Source organism: Pinus tabuliformis, chromosome 5_2 (assembly GCF_031772625.1).
Source record: "Pinus tabuliformis cultivar Carrire ecotype Pingquan chromosome 5_2, CPIR1, whole genome shotgun sequence".
NCBI classification, from domain to species: Eukaryota; Viridiplantae; Streptophyta; class Pinopsida; order Pinales; family Pinaceae; genus Pinus; species Pinus tabuliformis.
In genome coordinates this window covers 688297469-688316866 of record NC_142306.1, presented here as the reverse complement: position 1 = coordinate 688316866, position 19398 = coordinate 688297469, and positions in this window count along the sequence as shown.

The following is a 19398-nucleotide window of genomic DNA, read 5'->3' as shown; positions in this document are numbered from 1 at the left end:
TTTCAAATCATCATATTTCCAAGCGAAGACATTTTTATACTTATGCAATAATCTAATGAATGCAATTCTTTCTTCTGAAGAAAGTCCTAATCCCAAATTGATGTTTTGTGGATTGTCCTTAGTACCAAGGTTTATTAATTCAAATCTCAAAGTTGAACTTTGGAGCTTTGAATTAGTAACCTATTTAAATCTGTCTTTGATGTCATAAAGATCTTCAAGCTTGACCACTGGTCTAGGTATTGAGTTTTCTTCAAGATTTTGCTTCATTTGAAGGTCATGGTCACTTTCATCAATAATTTGATCATCATAGGATTTGTCAGAAGTTAAGAAATTTAAAATGTCTTCATCATGATTGAACACTCGCCAGTTAGTGACATTATCAGGAATTGATGGCCTAAAAATTAATTCTACTGAGAATCTATCGGGACTGTAATCTTCAGATGGAAGGAGTTTAGAAGCAACATTAGCTAGCAAATCTGCTACTGCATTCTAGGATCTAGGGATTGGAGAAATATTAAATGCCAAAAATTGAGATATTAGGTCTTGTACCAAGGACTGATAGTGTTTAAGGTGACTAGAAAGGCAATGAATAGTATTTCTGACTTGTCTTATAACAATCTCCGAATCACCAAACACTTTCAAATATTGAACTTTAAGACCAATTGCTTTATAAAGTCCTTGAACCAAGGCTTCATATTCAACCGTATTGTTTGTGCATTCAAATTCCAGCCTACATGATAACATGGTCTTTTCTCCCTCGGGACTAACTAAAATACATCCTGCTCCTGCACCTTCACTAGATTTAGACCCATCAAAATATAATGACCAAAACAAAGATTCATCTACAGTTTTATTTACAGTTTCCTCAGCAATTTTAACACACCTTGATGTATCTGTTTGAGAAAAAATTTCGATTTGAGATGTGAAATTATTAACTGAGAAGGGTGATGGTTGAGCAGTAAAATTGCCAAAGAATGATTCAGATGAGTAATTTCCCAAAATGTTATTGTTGAATGCTATTGGTTGATTTTCTTGTTCAAACTCAGTAACAGTATGAGTCATATGTTTCTCTTGATCGATATTTATTTGATTTGGCTTCCCTTTATAAGGTAACCACATATGAGACCAATCGGTGGAAATATAACCATGAAGTTTCTCAGACCAATCTCTACTCAAAATATAGAATTTAGGTATATCAGCGATTAAAATATTAATTATCTGAACCACTCATGGATCAGCTGATAACCTGATAGTAACTGAGTTGATTTCTCCTAAAACCTGGACCTTAGTTCTATCCAACTGAACAATATGAATTGCAGACTTTTGGGGTTCTATGTTCAGTTTGGAACAAACCGAAGCTGGCATTATATTCGAAGAAGCCCCTGAGTCAATCAAACAGTTGTGTAGATTTCTATTATAGATCTCGTAGGTTAAGAGAAAAGGAGGAGTATGGGAATTTGATCTATCTCCAATTAAAATAGCATCAATAGCTTCTACTCTACCAGGAGGTGGTTTACCTGATTCATTGGCAGCTTTGGACAATACAGCATTAGGAAGAGGAGAAGATGGTACCGCATCTAACTCCTTAAGTAGAAACTTTTGTTGGTGTTTGAGTTTACTGAGTTCAAACATGGTAATATTTGCTTTCGTTTTCTTCATGTCTTCAATAATGTTGTAGTCCATAGAGTCTGTAACCACGAAGGTTTTAGCTGTTGTAGGTGGATTTGAAACTGATGGTTGATTTGAGAAGGTGGAGTTGGAGATTTCTTCGTGGGAGTTTTCTTTTTCATAGGAGTACCCGTGTTTTTTTTCTTTTGATTTATTTGAACAGGTTCAAAAGTACCTTTACTCCTGGTAGTGACTGGGAAAGCTTCCTGTTCATTTTCTATATCAGAATTAGGTAAAATGAAATCCCACATTCCATGACATTCAACAGTTACTTCTTCTTCAGTTTCTTCAGATGATAAGACAGTCTCCTCTTCTTCATCTTCTTCTGGATCTAAGTCTACATTGGATATAACATTTGGTGGCTTTGATTCAGGTTTCTTAAAGTTCCTAAATTGCCTTTTTGTTGAAGTTAGCTACCTACTTTTTGATTTCTACCATTTCATTTGACATAGTTTTGAGGACTTTTTGAAGACCCTCCATATCATATGGATCTTTAGCCATTTTCTTCTTTGAATCATCTTTGAAAGAGACCTTTTTAGATTTTCTATCTTCAAGAGCAACTTTCTTTTCTAAAGCGGTAATATGTTTTTCCATAGCAATTGCCTCTTTCATGTTTTCTTCTAGAGTAGGTTTTCCAGCTCTATCTACAAAGATAGCTATGTTTGAAGGTAAAGTTGTTATATACCATTCACTTCTAACTTGTTCGCTAGGTTTGGAGGCAGTTGGGATCTTATTCAAGAGTTTATTAAACCTAGAATTGAATTATTTTATAGGTTCTTTGGACTCTGTCCTAAGATTTGAAAGATTGTTGATTAATGTTGCTACAGATCTGTCATCACCATATTTAGTCAAGAATTGTTCTTGAAAAATATTCCAACTGGTAATGGATCCTGATGGTAAAGAAAAGTACCAAGACCCAGCTGATCCTTGTAGGGTATAAGGGAAAAGCCTAACGACGACATCTTCCTCTGTAACTCCCTTTAGATTGACTGATAACATAAAGTTGTTAATATGTTCGTCTGCTGGTATTCCTGCATCTGGATTGAATTTTGGCAACCATTTTTCAGGGTGTGCTGGCAATGGATGCAAAGGTGCAGGCATAGTGACTGCACCAGGACTGCTCCATGGATTTTGTGCCATTGTGGAGATGGTAAATGATAATGCCGATGAAGTTCCAGATGGTTGGGAAAGGGCAAATATTGAGATTCCAAAAAGTTGCGAAGCTGATGTTGAAGTTCCTATTCCCTGTTGAACAACAATTTGTAATGGAGGAGTGGATGGTTGACTTTGCAATGGAGAAGATGAAATGGAGGATGATGATGAGATTGTTTCACTATCAGACCCTTCAGTTGTTTTCCTTGCCCTTTTCCTTTTGGGCAAAGGTAACTCAGTAGGTTCAATACCAAGCTTTTCACTCTGAAGTCTGGTGAGGGGGTGAGAGGGAATGAATTGCGAAGTCACACTGCCTTGAGATACCTCATATTTCTGTGGTGATATTGAGAAGCCTTGAAGTTTATGGATGAGAGACTATACTTCAAGAGATTTAGTACTTAATTTTTCTAAGATATGCTAGGGTTGAGCAGTGGTAGTTGTTTCTTCTTCTTCTTGTTTGAAGACTGGAGTTCCAGCATGCAAAGGAGAAGTCAGAGGTGAGGTGGAGGGAGATTTACTCTCAGAATGGGTTGTAGGTTTGGATTTTCTTGCCATTCACAACTCATGCCCTCCTTCTAGCACCAAAAATGTTGATGCCTCGAAAATCGCTGCATCAACATCGGGGAAAACCACCCGGTCCAGACCTTAAAGGCAGCTCCTTTTCCGTTTGGTGTGGTGGCTCCGACTGGATATAATGGGACCAGTTTCCCAATGGTTTGTAAATAGGATGGATAAGTGATTGATCTTCTATTATCTAATGATAATGATGGATGATTTATTCTATAATGCAAAATTATAAACAACTAATCTATCCTGGGAAATTTCCACTTTAGTGCAACTTTTGATGATCTTTATCCACAAATAGGCATATAGATGACTCTACTTATAAATAAAGACATTCATTCATATGGTAATTACTTTGTTCAAGTAGTTGAACAAAGTAATAATTAAAACATTATTACACTTTTCTTCATATATCATTGACATAAATATGATTGAAAGAATAACATTCCTTAAACATTCAATAGTGATAAGTAAAAGGATTGTTGTTAAAACACATACATATATCTAATGATAGCAATAATTGAATAAATGTTGATTCATATAAAAGAATGGAACAAAGACATAGATAATAGTACCATATGTAATTTGAATCCCCTCTGATATCAATCGCATTTAGATCCCATCTTTCAATTTAGAAATACTCTCACAAAAAGTGTTATGAAACCAGCTCAAGAAAAGATAGAAAAGAAAGATCAACACCTTAGAATTCAGCCTCTTCAAGGGGGCAACCTCCTTTACATTACATAAATGAACAATTCTTGGATGATACAAATGAAAAGACCTCCTTTCTATATATAGGAGTCTAAGGGGTCATAACATAATCAGAGCCGACATAACAATAATAATATAAGGGCACAATAATAACAATAGTGGGCTTCTATGGGGCACATTAGTAACAATATGGGAACTACATGGGTACATCAATATAATAAGTGGGTTTTACTAATAACAATAAGGGGTTACACTAGTAGTATAGGGGCCTAACAAAAAGCAATAGTGCATATCTTATCAAAGCATTCTTCATTAAAATTCAGAATATAGGCCCAGACTTCATAAAATATATATATATATATTAGAAGCACAATAGTGCAACTCCTAATCCAAGTTTTGATACAAAAAATGAGGACCCTTTCTAAATACATGAAAGGGTCTATAAATACTTACTAACTAACTATGAAATAAAAATGCTATGAGGTGGTATAACCAAATCATGAAAATCTCCTTGAAATAGACATGCTTGCAATCGGCAGAATGATTCACTGTTTCGGTTGATTATACTTTGGCTTGAGCTGTCATATAGTGAGCATTGGTTGCAATTCTGGAGGGTGACTCATGTGCAAATGCAGTTGGGCTGAATACATAGCATCATTAATTTCAAGAATCATGTAACCGATTGCATCGGTTAAACATTTTATTGTTGTTTTTTGACTATGGGGTTTAACCAGGAAGAACCAAAAGGTGTCCCAAGTTAAACTTTGGATGCCTGTGATTAATCTCTCCTTCTTTGCTAATTCCTGTTTGCACTTCTGTTCCAATGCTTTAGCTGATGGCAGTTTACCTGGAGTACATTCTGAAATCAAATTAGATAGATAAAGTGTATCATTGATTAATTCAATCAAATTACTAGTTGTTGATCTACATCTTGAAGTTGCCCGCTCTGCTTTCATCAATTGAGACTGCCATTCCAGGAAAAGAATTTCCTTGTGCGATTCCAGAATTTGAGGCAGATTTGCAGCTTGTCCCTCCTTGGTTTCTTGCCAAGCAAGAAAGTCTGTTAATGTTTCATTGGCCTGCTCCAAATTCTGTCTTGCTTCAACTGATTTATCAACCATTGATGAAGAAATTTCATAGAGGGGCTCAACAAGAGAAATATTATGACATAGTAAATTTAATTGATTAATCAATGCTTTATTGATCTGGAGCGCTTCGGATTTGAACTCTGCTGTTTGAGGAAAGCCCTTGAAATTTTCTATTTGTTGTGAGAGTTGAGCGATTTGCTCATCTTTCGTTTTTCTCAATTGTTCGTTCATTGTCTTCAGCTTGGCCAATGCTAAAGATAATTATTTTTTCTTGTGAACTACACTTTGGTCTATCCTCTGCTTCTCCTTGAGCAATTGCTCATTTAGCTGGTTGTTTAACTGTTGTTGCGCTGCTAATTGCTGCTCTAACTGCTCTATCCTTTGCTACCTTTCGGATACCTGTGCCTCAAGTGAAACAATTGTTTGATCTTTTTCTTTGAGTAGATTACTGACTTCCGATGCTTTATCCATAGTAGCTGCTGAGTATGCCCCGGCATATTGAGAGAGTTTTGTGAGGTCTTCGGAAGGGTTAACTTCCTCTCTCCATACCACATTAGCCATTTCCATTTGCGCAGGTAAAAGAGAAGGTTGATCAAGCTTTCTCTTTTTCCTTTGTCTTTTTACTACAGCCTTGTGCTTAGGGCTGTAGAAGACATCTAAAGGTGGTATTTCTTCTACATGTAGGATGATTTCATCGGATGGATTCTCTGGAATTATCTCCATATCCTTTTGAGTGATTGGTGGGCCGCTGGTTCCTTCAGTTGGAACCATTTTAGTTGCTGTCTTGTGACCAGTTGTCACTTCGGGTGTACTAAACTCCTGTAAATTCTTAGTATTGCTTATAATGGAATCGAACTACTGCCATTCTTTAAGAAGCTTGGGATCAATCTGAGTATCTATATCTGTGAATTGACTATCTTTTCCCTGTCCCTGTTCCTGTTCCTGTTCTTGTTCCTTTTCCTTTTCAGAGACTTTTTCGGAGACCTTTTCAATATCAGAAGTCTTACCAGTAACTATTTGTTCAGTCTAAGCAGATGACTGGACTGTAGGAGTTGTGACTAAGAGGTCTAGAGGCAGAGTTTGTAACCTCTGTTCTCTAAGCCTATTAAACACTTCCAGTCTTTCATCTTGATATTTGATTTTAGCTAATGCTTTAACTTGGAATAGTGATTCATATGAGACAAATAGATCATCGAAGACATCATCTTCATGATTGAATTTGGCAAGCTTGGCTTGGTCAAGAACATTATAGGCCACCTTCCTGGGATCATACTGTCTATTAGGAATTGTGGCAAGCTTTAGTGTTTGCAATTTCTCTGTCTCCTTCTCTGCATGCTTGTAATCATGAAGAGTGAAAATGTCGCACCGTAATGGAAATGTAGGCCATACTTGTTTCTTGGAATTTTTAAGGGTTTTGGATGTCCCATCTACTGTTATCTGATAAGCCAATTCCCAAGCTAACAGTTTATCGGGCACATACATGGGAAGGACATGGGGTTTTGTATTGCTACCAAAAAGCCTTATATAAGTGAATTTTTCCTCCCCAAACCAACTGCCTACTGCTGTCAAATCTGTTTCTGCTTCTGGAGATATCTGGGGAGCAGGCTTATCAAAAATAGAGTAATAAATAGGCAAAATAAAACCGTTGCAGATTTTATACAGGTGATTTTTGTAATTGGCCTTCCATAACTGCTCATGATAGATATTTATTGGTTTGGTCTGCGAGGGTCCATCTCCACCCGAGCAATGGAAATTCAGAATTAAAACAAATAGTGTCCATAATGAATGTGCTATAATAGAATGGAGGAATGGTCCTAGTAGTATGATATACATTTGCCCTGTACTCTAGAATTGTTGTGGCTAGTTTATCAGATAAAATATTGGCCCAATCCATCACATAGCCATTGATCGCAGCCTCCATTAGAGTGACCATTTCTATAGTAAATTTAGCTGAGTCATGTATTCCCCACATTCTACACATTATAGCTCTGGCATAACAGTAAGGAGAAGCCAATGAGTCTACGGAGTACTTACCGATAATTCATGCTTGTGATTCTTAGGGAAGTGTCTCCACTGCTTAATCGGGGCTAATTCTGACTCGTTTTCCTTCGTAAAAGCTTTTAAGAATTATTTTGTTGTACCACTTCTCAGGCTCAGGTAAGTGATACATTTTCCTTAGATCATCGGGCTGAAACGAGCCGAATATCCTCCTATCAGTTGTGCAAAAGGTTCTGTTTGTAACTGGAATTTTCTCCACCACCCATCTCATGACATCAGTATATGGGAGGACTTTAGCTTGTGCTACTATTCTATGAAGAAAGGAGCATACCAACTCTTTGAGATTTCCTTCAGACTTATTAGTTGAATCAGCCATGGCTTCTTCGGATAACTCCTCAGGCTCTTCTACTTCAATCAAATTATAGATACTCTCCCAGCTTGTGTTTCCCAGTCCAAGACACGTTGTGTCTGATATCAATCCCTTTTTACTTGGTCCTGGATCTTTTGCTGGAGGAGCTGCTGTTGCAGACTTCTTGGATTTCTTTCCCATTTTCTTGAGATTTTTGGTTTCAGTAGAATTCTGCACAAGCGATTGAAAAACCGTGATACAGAGAAATGCTGCTATAGACCAATATGATAATGAAAAAGAGCTACATCGATTGGTAGGTGATAATGGAATATAGTTAAAGTTTTCCGCGGATGAAATCTAACGAAAAGATCTATCCTTAACTGCTTCATTGAATAGCCGTTTAACCTGTCAATCGTGGTAAAGACTGTTTTAAATGCCCATCATGTCGTTTATATGTTGAATGATTAATTCAAGTGTGCCTTAGATTTCTTTGATGGATGATCAATGATAAATCACTAATCGGTGATCGAGAATGTCAAGGTGCAGGCTTTAATACTTGCTTTAAATATCTTCGATCGCCGAAAGGTGATATAATGCATGCAAACCATTTTAAATACATTTTCGAGATGTGCGCCTAATTAATACATCGCAATCGGGAATGGGCTCGGGCTTTCTTGTTTAGTCACTGTGATTTCACCGATTGCAATATGCTTTATCGCATCAGAGGTTTCGAACATTCCTTGTTTATGTGTTGGCTTGTTGTCATCGCCGATTTGCCGATTACGATATGCTTTATCGCATCGGAGGAATTAACGGGCTTGATTATATTGCGCTTGGCTTTTGGCTTCTCCGATTCCCGAATGCAATTTCCTTTTCGGATCGGAGAGAATGGATAAGGGTCTTTGTGGCTTTTGCATATGTTTCCTTTGTCTTTGCGATATGTGATCTTCCGATCGCTTTATCGCAATAACAAAGAGTTTTATAATATTTTTAAAAGTCATGCTTTATTTTCATTCAAAAGGCTTTTATAATAATTCATTTACCTTAAGCCTTTTCCTAAGGGTTTTCCCTTATGATGGGTTAATACCGATTTTATTTATTAACGCTCAAATCTTACCTAAGTTGATTTAAAGGGACCCATTTCTTATTTAAAATTTTTTATAAAAATTTTATAGGAAATGGGGGGTTGTTGTTTAGCACAACATAAATATTGGAGATGGATTGGGTTGAGCATTTCTTTGGAAGCACTAGGAAACCATGGGGGATTGAGTCATGGCGTCCATTGGAATTCTTGTTCTTTCAGTGCTTTTTTATTTGTTTGTGCTTGATTTGCGATTTTGATTGTGTCTAGTGCATGGCCATTCCACTTTGTTTGTGGTGTCATATTTTTATTGGTTTTCATGGTTTTCTTCTTGTTTGTTTCTTTTTCTTTCCTTTTATGTTTTGAGGGTCTTGGGAATTGGTTGGGGAAAGAGGAAGGTTAATGGAGCTTGGGAAGCGCTGAAAGAAACCTAATAGGTAATGTCAGACTCATATGAAGTTGATGCATGAGTAAAGGGAAACTGAAGGCAAGAATATGACAACCAATTTGATTATTTGGGTCCATTGGTGTAAATGGATGGTGGCAGGACCATCATGAGAAAGGTAATGAGAAAGGTAAAGTAAATGGATTTGAGACATCAGATGCCTTGGCTATGTTGGGAATTGTTGTTCTCAATGTTATGCATGTTGTGCACGGATAAAGGGAGTTCTCTTAACCTTGACCTTATGATATCTGGTAATTATGTTGTGATCATGATTATGTTGATGTCCATATCTATATACATGTATGTATGTATGCCATTGTCTGACAAGGTCGCTAGGGATCATGATTATTTTATGCTAATTTTTATATGTATACATGTATGTATGTATGTTGTTTTCTAACAAGGTTGTCAGGGATCATTCTTGTGGAGGAATGATTTCTTAGGCATGGGAATGGCATGAAAAGGTTCCTGGTTTATGAGGAATCAAGTTGGAAGAGTAGGCCTAACGGATCTATGAGGTTAGTATCATGTGGATATGATTTGATATTATGTGATTATACTACGTCTATGTTTATGTTATAGCAGGTAATGTTGAGGGATACATTAGTGGAATGAAAGCAGTGTGATATGTGACACACTGGGACAAGCATGGAAAGTGGAAAGACACTAGAAGCAAGATTGCTTGGTAGAGTCAGTGTGTGGTCTCTGGATGTGTAGTACTACTATTGTATATATGTTGTACATGTTGTATATATGGTGTTATGTGCATGTTTCATGTATGGTGTTGTGTATAAATGGTGTTGTGTGCCTGTTGCATATGCAGTATTGTGTGCATGTTGCATATGTAGTACGATGTAAATATAGTATTATGTGCATGTTGTATGTGTGGTATTGTGTACATATAGTGTTTTGTGAATGTTGTATGTGCGGTATTGTGTACATACAGTGTTGTGTGCATGCGTCTATGTGCGTTGTTGTGTACATATGGTGTTGTGTGCATGTTGTATATGTGATGTTGTGTACAAATGGGGCAGTGTGAAAATTGTACATGTGGTATTGTGTGCGTGTGGTGTTATGTACCTGTGGTACATTCGGGTTTGCATGCATTTGGTGTTGTGTACAAATTGTGCAGGTGGTGTTGTGTATATGTGGTGTTGTGTACACATTGTGCAGGTGGTTTTGTGTACACATCATTCAAGTGGTGTTGTGTACATGTGGTACACATGGTGCTATTGTACATGTGGTATTGTGTGAATGTTGTACACATTGTGTTGTGTATATGTGCTATTGTGTTACGGGTATTGCATACTCATTGCATCGTGACATATGTATTCATAGTGTTGTACTCAATGTACGCATATGTATTGCATTGTACACCAGATTTAGGAGTATGTATTGCGTTGTGTTGTACATAGGGTGTAGATGTATGTATTGTGTAGTGTTGTACGTCGTGTGTGGGTGTATGCATGTCATTTACACTGTGTGTATGTGTACGTGGTTGAAGAGAATAGAAGTATTGGGTGCTTTCCATGTGTGATAACTGATCCGATGTGTGTACAAAAAGGACAAAGGATAATGGCAAAAGCAAAGGACCGATTAAAGGGTAAGTATCAATATTTTATTTCAGTTTTATTATGCATATGATCTACAAATTTGATTTATGATGGTTCCATGTGATCTATCACTCTTATTTATGATGGTTACATGTGATTTATGTTTCCAATTTATGATGGTTGTGTTTTAAGCTAACCGAATGTGATATGTTTATACATGATGATTTAGTGAAAGAGCTTGTTTGACTCGTTATGACAGGAAATAAACAAAATTGCAGGTGTACCTTGTTGACGATCTACCAATGAGGTATGATTTGAATTTATTTCAATTCTTTTTTAATCTAATGACAATTATGTGCTTGGTACAGGAAAGCATGAAAATGTTTGGCTGGGTGGTTGGAACTGACTGCAAGAATTAGTAGTAGTAGAAAAAGGAATTGGAATAGACAATAATATGTTGGTAAAGAATTCATGAGCAAGGCCATTGTGGGACTGTGGTACCCAATAGTGTCCATTTATTTCCATGAGCATGTTAAGACTAGTATGGTGGTTTTGAGGTAGAGATATGCCTTGGTTTTTTGACCTTCTGATGTAAGGAAACCTTGCCAAGGGATGGATCGCCTGGGAGAGGGGATGCCGAGGAACTTGGAAGGTGAGTGACTGAATGGAAGGGGATGACCAGATTTCTTGAGGGACTGTGTAATAGAGAAGCGAAGGCCGGGGGATGGATTTGTTTTGGTCATTAGAATTTCTAGGTGGAATCAAATGCACATTAGGAGTGTGCCCTAGAAAAATGAGTCGGTAAATGTTCACTGAGGAAACAAGTGGCGTAAGATTATAGCGTTGGACATTAGATACATGTTTGACTTTGGTAGTGGATTATGGACTTCCTGGGAAGGAGGTGAATCCTAGTACTACTTTTGAGGGTGGAGGTGTGAGCCTTTGGATTCCCTTGTTGCAGATGTAGACATCATGTCGTTTTATTTACTGGTTAGACTGTTTCCTTAACCCTTCAACTGACCGATAATCAATGTTGCACAAGGAATCCAGAGACTCACCATCTCCACCCTTCTTCTGAGTTATAATCAACAAGGCACATGGAATCCATAGACTCATTACCTCCACCCTTCAGTAGAAAAATGAGCAATAGTATGCACAGGTTATCCAAAGACCCAATGCCTCCACCCTGCACAACTCAACACTATGGTTCCACCCAACTTGGGGAACCCAGAACCATAATAAATTAAGCATACAACATGGAATCCATCTAGAAACACTCCAGGAATTTTTCTGGGAATAATTTCTCCACCCCAACCCTTAGGGATTTTCCGAGAAACACCATATCCAACCCCCGGGTACTCAGGACTCAAGAGGAAATTTCTTTCCCACATGGAGGTGATTTCCTCCTTGGATTATCCTGCCAACTAATTTTTTCTCTTACTCTACCTCCTTATTTTTCCAAGCTTCTCTCGCTTTACCTATTGTTGTATTCTTCCTTTTTCTTCCCTCTTCATTTGAATGTTCTTCTCCCTCGCCAAGCTCTCGAGTTTGCATTTTCTCTGTTTTCCACTCTCGCATCTTCTGCATGTTCACTCTCTTCTTGTCCACAGTGGTTCTTTCCTTCTCCCTATTTGAGTCATCTTCTCCTCTCCATAACATCTGACAGAGGACACTGCCAACAGATCTTATCATCCAATGGCATGTGAGCCACGCCCTCCTCTTGTTACCATTTGGTTAATGCGGTTTAATGACCCATTCCCTCTTTGTGTGCTATAGCATAGTTTCTTATTAGCACATGTCAACTTCATTTGTTAATGCATCCTTCTTACTTTCATTATTTTCCAAGAGAGTATGGTTTTTGGCATACCTTCTTGCAGTATCATTAAGTTTAAGACCTAATCTATTAAGGTAGTCAACAACCATCCTTCAATAGTTGTCCCAAAAACAATCCAGTTTTCCTGCAGCAAGTAAATTGAACATCCCAAGCAAGTGTCCTCCCTAGCCTCTGGAATTTGTGTCACATAACTTAGCCCGAAAATATTTTATAAATTATTTACATTTCATAATAAGATTAAGCAATTGGGGTTGTCACACCTCTCACATGCATTAATGATTTGTTTGATAAGTCAAAGGAATTGATGGCTTAATTTAAGGCACATAAGAGAAAATAGATGAGTTCTAAGGCTTACACTTCAAAATATCACACCATTGTTTGTAATGTTCTCATGGAAATTTTCACTGAAAAATTATTATGTTTGATTTGATATCCATTAGCCATTCAATAGTTATATAATACATATTATTAATATTGTATTGATTTTAAATACATTTTGAAATTTTTAAATAGTATTATATTATTTATAATAATTAATTCACTATTTTTAAGGATAATAATTATTATAAAGTTATATAGAGAGAGAGCAACAATTTTATATATTATTAATATTTTTTTTAGAAATATTAATCAATAATTTATAATATGGAGGATATGTACACAATTATTTTTTAATCGTAACAATATTATTTCTAATTTTTTGATGATCTATGGAAATAATATTAATAGGTCATCCTCTACAGATATACTTGTGATAAATTTTTATCCGAGGATAACTAGAGTCAATGAAAGAAACCATAGCGAAAGAAGGGTTAATCAACCTTCCCTATGGAAGGGAGAAGGGTTAGTTAAGCCTTCTAAATAGATATTGTTGTTATAGAATCTAACCACACCAATGCATAGAGTATGAAGAATTGTGCAAAATGAAAAAATAAATGATGGAATCTAGATGATAATGTTATGACTTTTCAAATTTCATTGTCTAACACCTCTAGTGAGAAGTGTCAACTGACCCTTCTAGTGAGAAACGAGATGAAATTCTAAACAAAATCCTATATGAGATTTATTTTCCATGCAATCGTATATAGTGTATATACTAACAAGAAATTTGGATGATAAGCTTATATGGACTCTCAATGATAATGTTATGACTTTTCAAATGTCATCATCTAACACCTCTAGTGAGAAGGGTCAACTGACCCTTCTAGTGAGAAACTAGAAGAATGTCTAAGAAATTTCCTACATGAAAGTTATTTTCCACCCAATCATAGGTATATAATGTATATTCTAACAATAACTCGATATGTGAGGCCACAAGGGCAAAGGAACCAAGCTACAAGATTATATATCTTGTATCCCAACCAAGCCATTCACATACTAAGCTAATATGCTCACTATAAAGCATTTCAAGCATCTCATCCAACCATAAAATGGCTAAGAAATTCATTTACACTAACCCAAAAACACAAGAAACTTCTTCCCTATCTATGCTCAACAGTCCCTCGGGGATTTTTTGCCCTCCAATATTCTTTCATGTGGATAGAAATCACCCAGCCTATTATATGCTTTATGAAAATTTCCTACAAGAACAATACTTCATTTTCAAGCATATAAAGAGAAATAATTACATAGTGGGTGAAGGATTCTTAACTTCCCCACCTCATATCCATCTATGTTTCTTCTCAAATTGATAGTTTCCTCTTCATGGTGTTGATTTGATCACTTTATAGACTCATGGTTAGCAATAGCGAACCCAACATGAGATATCCTAAGTCATGCATGTAGGAACGTTGGAATGAATGTAAGTCAATGGAAATGAGAGGATGGCGGAAAATTATGGCTAACATTTTTTTATATGAGAGGAAAGTAGGACTCTTACACTTCACACAATGATTGTACATAGCCTATTCTTCCATAATTACATGAAGAGACTTCCCCACACATGCATTTAGTGATTCATTTGATAAGTCAAAGTAATTGGATGGATTTATTTAAGGAATATGGTGGAAAATAGGTCTACCCTAAGGCTTACACTTCAAAATATCAGTGCCATTATGTGTAATTTTCTCATGGAAATTCTCAGCATAAAATTATTATGATTGATTTTATATCCATTAGTCATTCAATAGTTATAAAAATATATAATTAATATTGTATTCATTTTGAATACATTTTGAAAATTTTAAATACTATTATATTATTTATAATAATTCAATATGTTTAAGGATATATATATAGAGAGAGAGAACAACAATTTTATATATTATTAACCTTTTTTCTACAAATATTAATCAATAATTTATAGTATAGAGAATATATACATAATTACTTTTTAATCGTAATAATATTATTTATAACTTTTCTATAATATATGGAAATAATATTAATAGGCCATCTCTGAAATTGATTATCCTCTCCAATTATACTTGTAATAAATTTGTATTTGGGAATAACTACAGTCATTGAAAAGGAACCATAGCAAAAGAATGGTTAATCAACCTTCCCTATGGAAGGAGGAAAGGTTAGTTAACCCTTCTAAATAGATACCCATGTTTTAGAATCGAACCACACCAATGCATAGAGTATGAAGAATTAACCAAAATGTAAAAATAAAATATGGACTCTAGATGATAACGTTAGAACTTTCCAAATGTCATCATCTAACAACTCTAGTGAGAAGGGTAAACTGGCCCTTCTAGTGAGAAACTAGTAGAAAGTCTAAGAAATTTCCTACATGGGAGTTATTTTCCACCCATTCATAGGTATATGGTGTAGATACTAACAACAACTCGAGACATGAGGCCACTAGGGCAAAGACATAAAGCTACAAGATTTTATATCTCAGAGCCCAACCCAACTATTCACATGTTGAGCTAATATTCTCACTATAGAGCATTTCAAACATCTCACCCAACCATCAAATAACCAAGAAATTCACTTACTCTAACCCTAAAACATAAGGAATTTCTTCCCTATCTATGCTCAATAGTCCCTCGGGGATATATTTTTCCCTCCAATGTTGTTTAATATGGATATAAAGCATCCAAACTATTATGTGCTTTATCAGAATTTCCTACAAGAACAATACTTCATTGTCAAGCATATAAAGAGAATCAGTTACACAATTGATGAAGGATTCCTAACTTTCCCCATCTGATACTAACAACAACTTTAGATATGAGGCCACTAGGGAAAATGAACCATGCTACAAAATTCTATATCTCATGTCCCAATCTAGTTATTCACATGATGAGCTAATATGATCACTATAGAGCATTTCAAGCATCTCATCCAATGATCAAATAGAAGGAATTTCTTCCTTATCTATGCTCAACAGCCCCTCAGGGATATTTTTCCCTCTAATGTTCTTTATTGTGGCTAGAAAGTGCCCAACCTATTGTATTCTTTATGAGAATTTCCTACAAGAAGAATACTTCATTACCAAGCATATAAAGAGAAACAATTATATAGTGGATGAAGGATCCCTAACTTTCCCCACCAAATATCCATTTATGTTTCTTCTCAAATTGATGGTTTCCTCTTCATGGTGTTGATTTGATCACTTTCTATACTAATGGTTACCAATAGAGAATCCAACATGAGAAATCCTAAATCATGCACATAAGAATTTTGGAATGAATTAAGTCAATAGAAATGAGAGGATCGTAGGAAAACGATGGCTAACATTTTTTTTCGAGAGGAAAGTAGGACTCTTATACTTCACGTGATGATTATACTTAGCCTATGATTCCATAATTACATTAGAAGACTTCCCTACCAACCTCCCACATGCACTTATTGATTCATTTGAGAAGTCAAAGGAATTGGATGGCTTTATTTAAGGCACATGATGGGGAATAGGTAAGTTCTAAGGCTTACACTTAAAATATCACACCATTGTGTGTAATGTTCTCATGGAAATTCATTTGATATCCATTAGACATTCAATAGTTACAAAAATATATATTATTAATATTGTGTTTATTTTGAATACATTTTGAAAATTTCAAATAATATTATATTGTTTATAATAATTAATTCACTTTATTTAAGGATAATAATTATTATAAAATTATATATAGAGAGAGAAACAATTTTACATATTATTGTTTTTTCCCACAAATATTAATCAATAATTTATAGAATGGAGGATATATACACAATTTCTTTTTAATCGTAGTAATATTATTTGTAACTTTTGTATAATCTATGAAATAATATTAATAGGCTATTTATCAAATTGATTATCCCATTAAAGAAGATCTCCAGGATTGTGGCCCTTGCCATTAAATCCAGTAACTCAGTGAGTCCCCTGCACCATAAACTCATTGAGAGCAATCCTATCACGCCTAGAATCTATGGGCTCCCTAAAATTCATAAGGAAGGAGCTCCCCTTAGGCCCATTGTCAACACCATTGGAGGTCCTACCTATCTTCTTGCAAAGTTCCTTGCCTTGAAGCTTAAACCCTTAGTTGGTCATACAGGGTCCTTCGTTAAAGACTCGGCTTCCTTTATTGAGGAGCTCAAGGACATCAAGCTGGACTCTGGAGACATTCTTGTCAGTTTTGATGTTGTTTCCCTCTACACGTGCATCCCTATAAATGAGGCCATGGATGTGATCAACCGTCTAACTGATCCTAATACCGCTCGGTTAGTTGAAATCTGCCTCACTTCGACCTTTTTCAGTTTTGAAGGTGAGTTCTTTGAGCAAACCTATGGGGTGGCCATGGGCTCACGCCTATCCCCTGTAGTTGCAAATGTTTTTATGGAAGATTTTGAATCTAAGGCTATAAACTCAACCAGCCTCTTGCCCAAGCTTTGGAAAAGATATGTAGATGACACTAATGTCATCTGGTCTCATGGCCAAGAGGAGTTAGATCTCTTCTTCAACCATCTCAATAGTCAATCCTCAGCCATTAAGTTCACTAAGGAACAAGAAGTCGATGGTTGCCTCCCTTTCCTTGATATTCTTATCTCTAAGAATAAGGATGGTTCCCTCTCCCACCGAGTGTTTCACAAGAAAACTCATACGGAGCAGTATCTTCATGCTAGTTCCCACCATTTCCCGGCCCAGAAGTTGGGGGTTCTCAACACCCTTGCGACTCGTGCCTTAAGGATCTCTGATGAAAAGAGCTTCGAGGAGGAGAAATCCCATCTCCTTAATGTCTTTGTTGAGAACGGTTATAGCAGACACTTGGGACAAAAGGCTTTCCTCAAAGTTGCTAAGAATTCGTTAACCAGAAGAGGACCTAAAGAACAGATTCCTGGTGTCCATCTTTCATTTGTTCAAGGGACCACAGACAAGATTGCGAGGATTCTTAAGAAGCATAATGTCCCCACAACCTTTAGACCTCTTAACACCATTCGTAAGTCCCTCAGATCTGTGAAGGATCCTATCGACCCCAAGGACATGAAAGGGGTTTATATTATTCCTTGTTCATGTGGGACCCCCTATATTGGTGAGACTGGTCGCTCCATTAATCAAAGGATTAGTGAGCATGCAACTGACCTTAAGCATATGAGAACCAAGTCTTCCGCTTTAGCAGATCATGTGGAGAAAACAATCATCATGTCTGCATCGAGGAAGCTAGTGTGATTGCTAGAGTGTCGCAATTCCATCACCGGAAATTTAGGGAAGCCCTTGAGATTGAAAATAGGTCGAACAATCTCAATAGAGAGGATAGCTGGAAGATCAGTAGTTGCTGGGTCCCAGCCCTCTCCTCCTAGTCGTTCTCTTCCTTTCTTCCCTTCCCTTAAATAAGCTTTTAATTAATTTTTAATATGGTAATATTTTCTAACACTTGAATTCTCTAATATTTATTCATTTAAAAACTCTTTGACAATTAATTTAAACTTGATTTATTTTATAATTAATTTATAAAATTAAATTAAAAATTAATCTATTTTATAATTAATTAATTTAAAACTAATATACTATTTAAATAGACTATTAATTAATTTCTAATATTGTAATTTTTTCTAACACTTGATATTTATATTTCTAAAAAACTCTTTGACTATGAATATAAAATTAATTTTATTTTAATTTATAAAAATATATTAAAATATTTTTCTAACACTTGAATTCTCTAATATTTATTCATTTAAAAACTCTTTGGCGATTAATTTAAACTTAACTTATTTTATAATTAATTTATAAAATTAATTAAAATTAATCTATTTTATAATTAATTAATTTAAAACTAATATACTATTTAAATAGACTATTAGTTAATTTCTAATATTGTAATATTTTTCTAACACTTGATATTTATATTTCTAAAAACTCTTTGACTATGAATATAAAATTAATTTTATTTTAATTTCTATTTATAAATATATGTGCCTTTAACTTATATTTTAATTAAAATATAATTAACTATTACTCTATTTTTAACTTTTATAACTAACTAATATTTATATAAGAACTTTGTTATCTAACAATTTTAGATTAATGTATTTTATGTTTGACTTATTCTAACAATTTTAAGTTAATTTATTTTAATATATATTTATATATGTCCCTTTAACTTATATTAAAATTTAATTAAATATTTATAGATCACTCTATTTTTAAATATTTATAATAACCTTTTGAAATTAATTTATTTTATGATAATATATTAATTTTACTTATTCTAATATATATTTATAAAATGGTCCACTTACATTTATTTAATAAGAAGATCAATAACCGAATTAACTTATTTAAATAAATAAAGTTTTTACCCTTTATCAAAGTCAAACTAGCCGTTTCCCGGTCAAATCTAGTTGTTGTCATTTTAGCCATTACCTTGTCTAGAAAATTGGGTCATTGGATATTCTGCCCTATCTATTTAATGTGCAAAGCCAGATCTGCTCATTCAACTTGTCTTGACGATGAACCACACTGGTTGGTTCGAAACGCGTCGACAAAAGTATCTTTATGTGATTTTCGTTGAAGAACTCTTCAAAA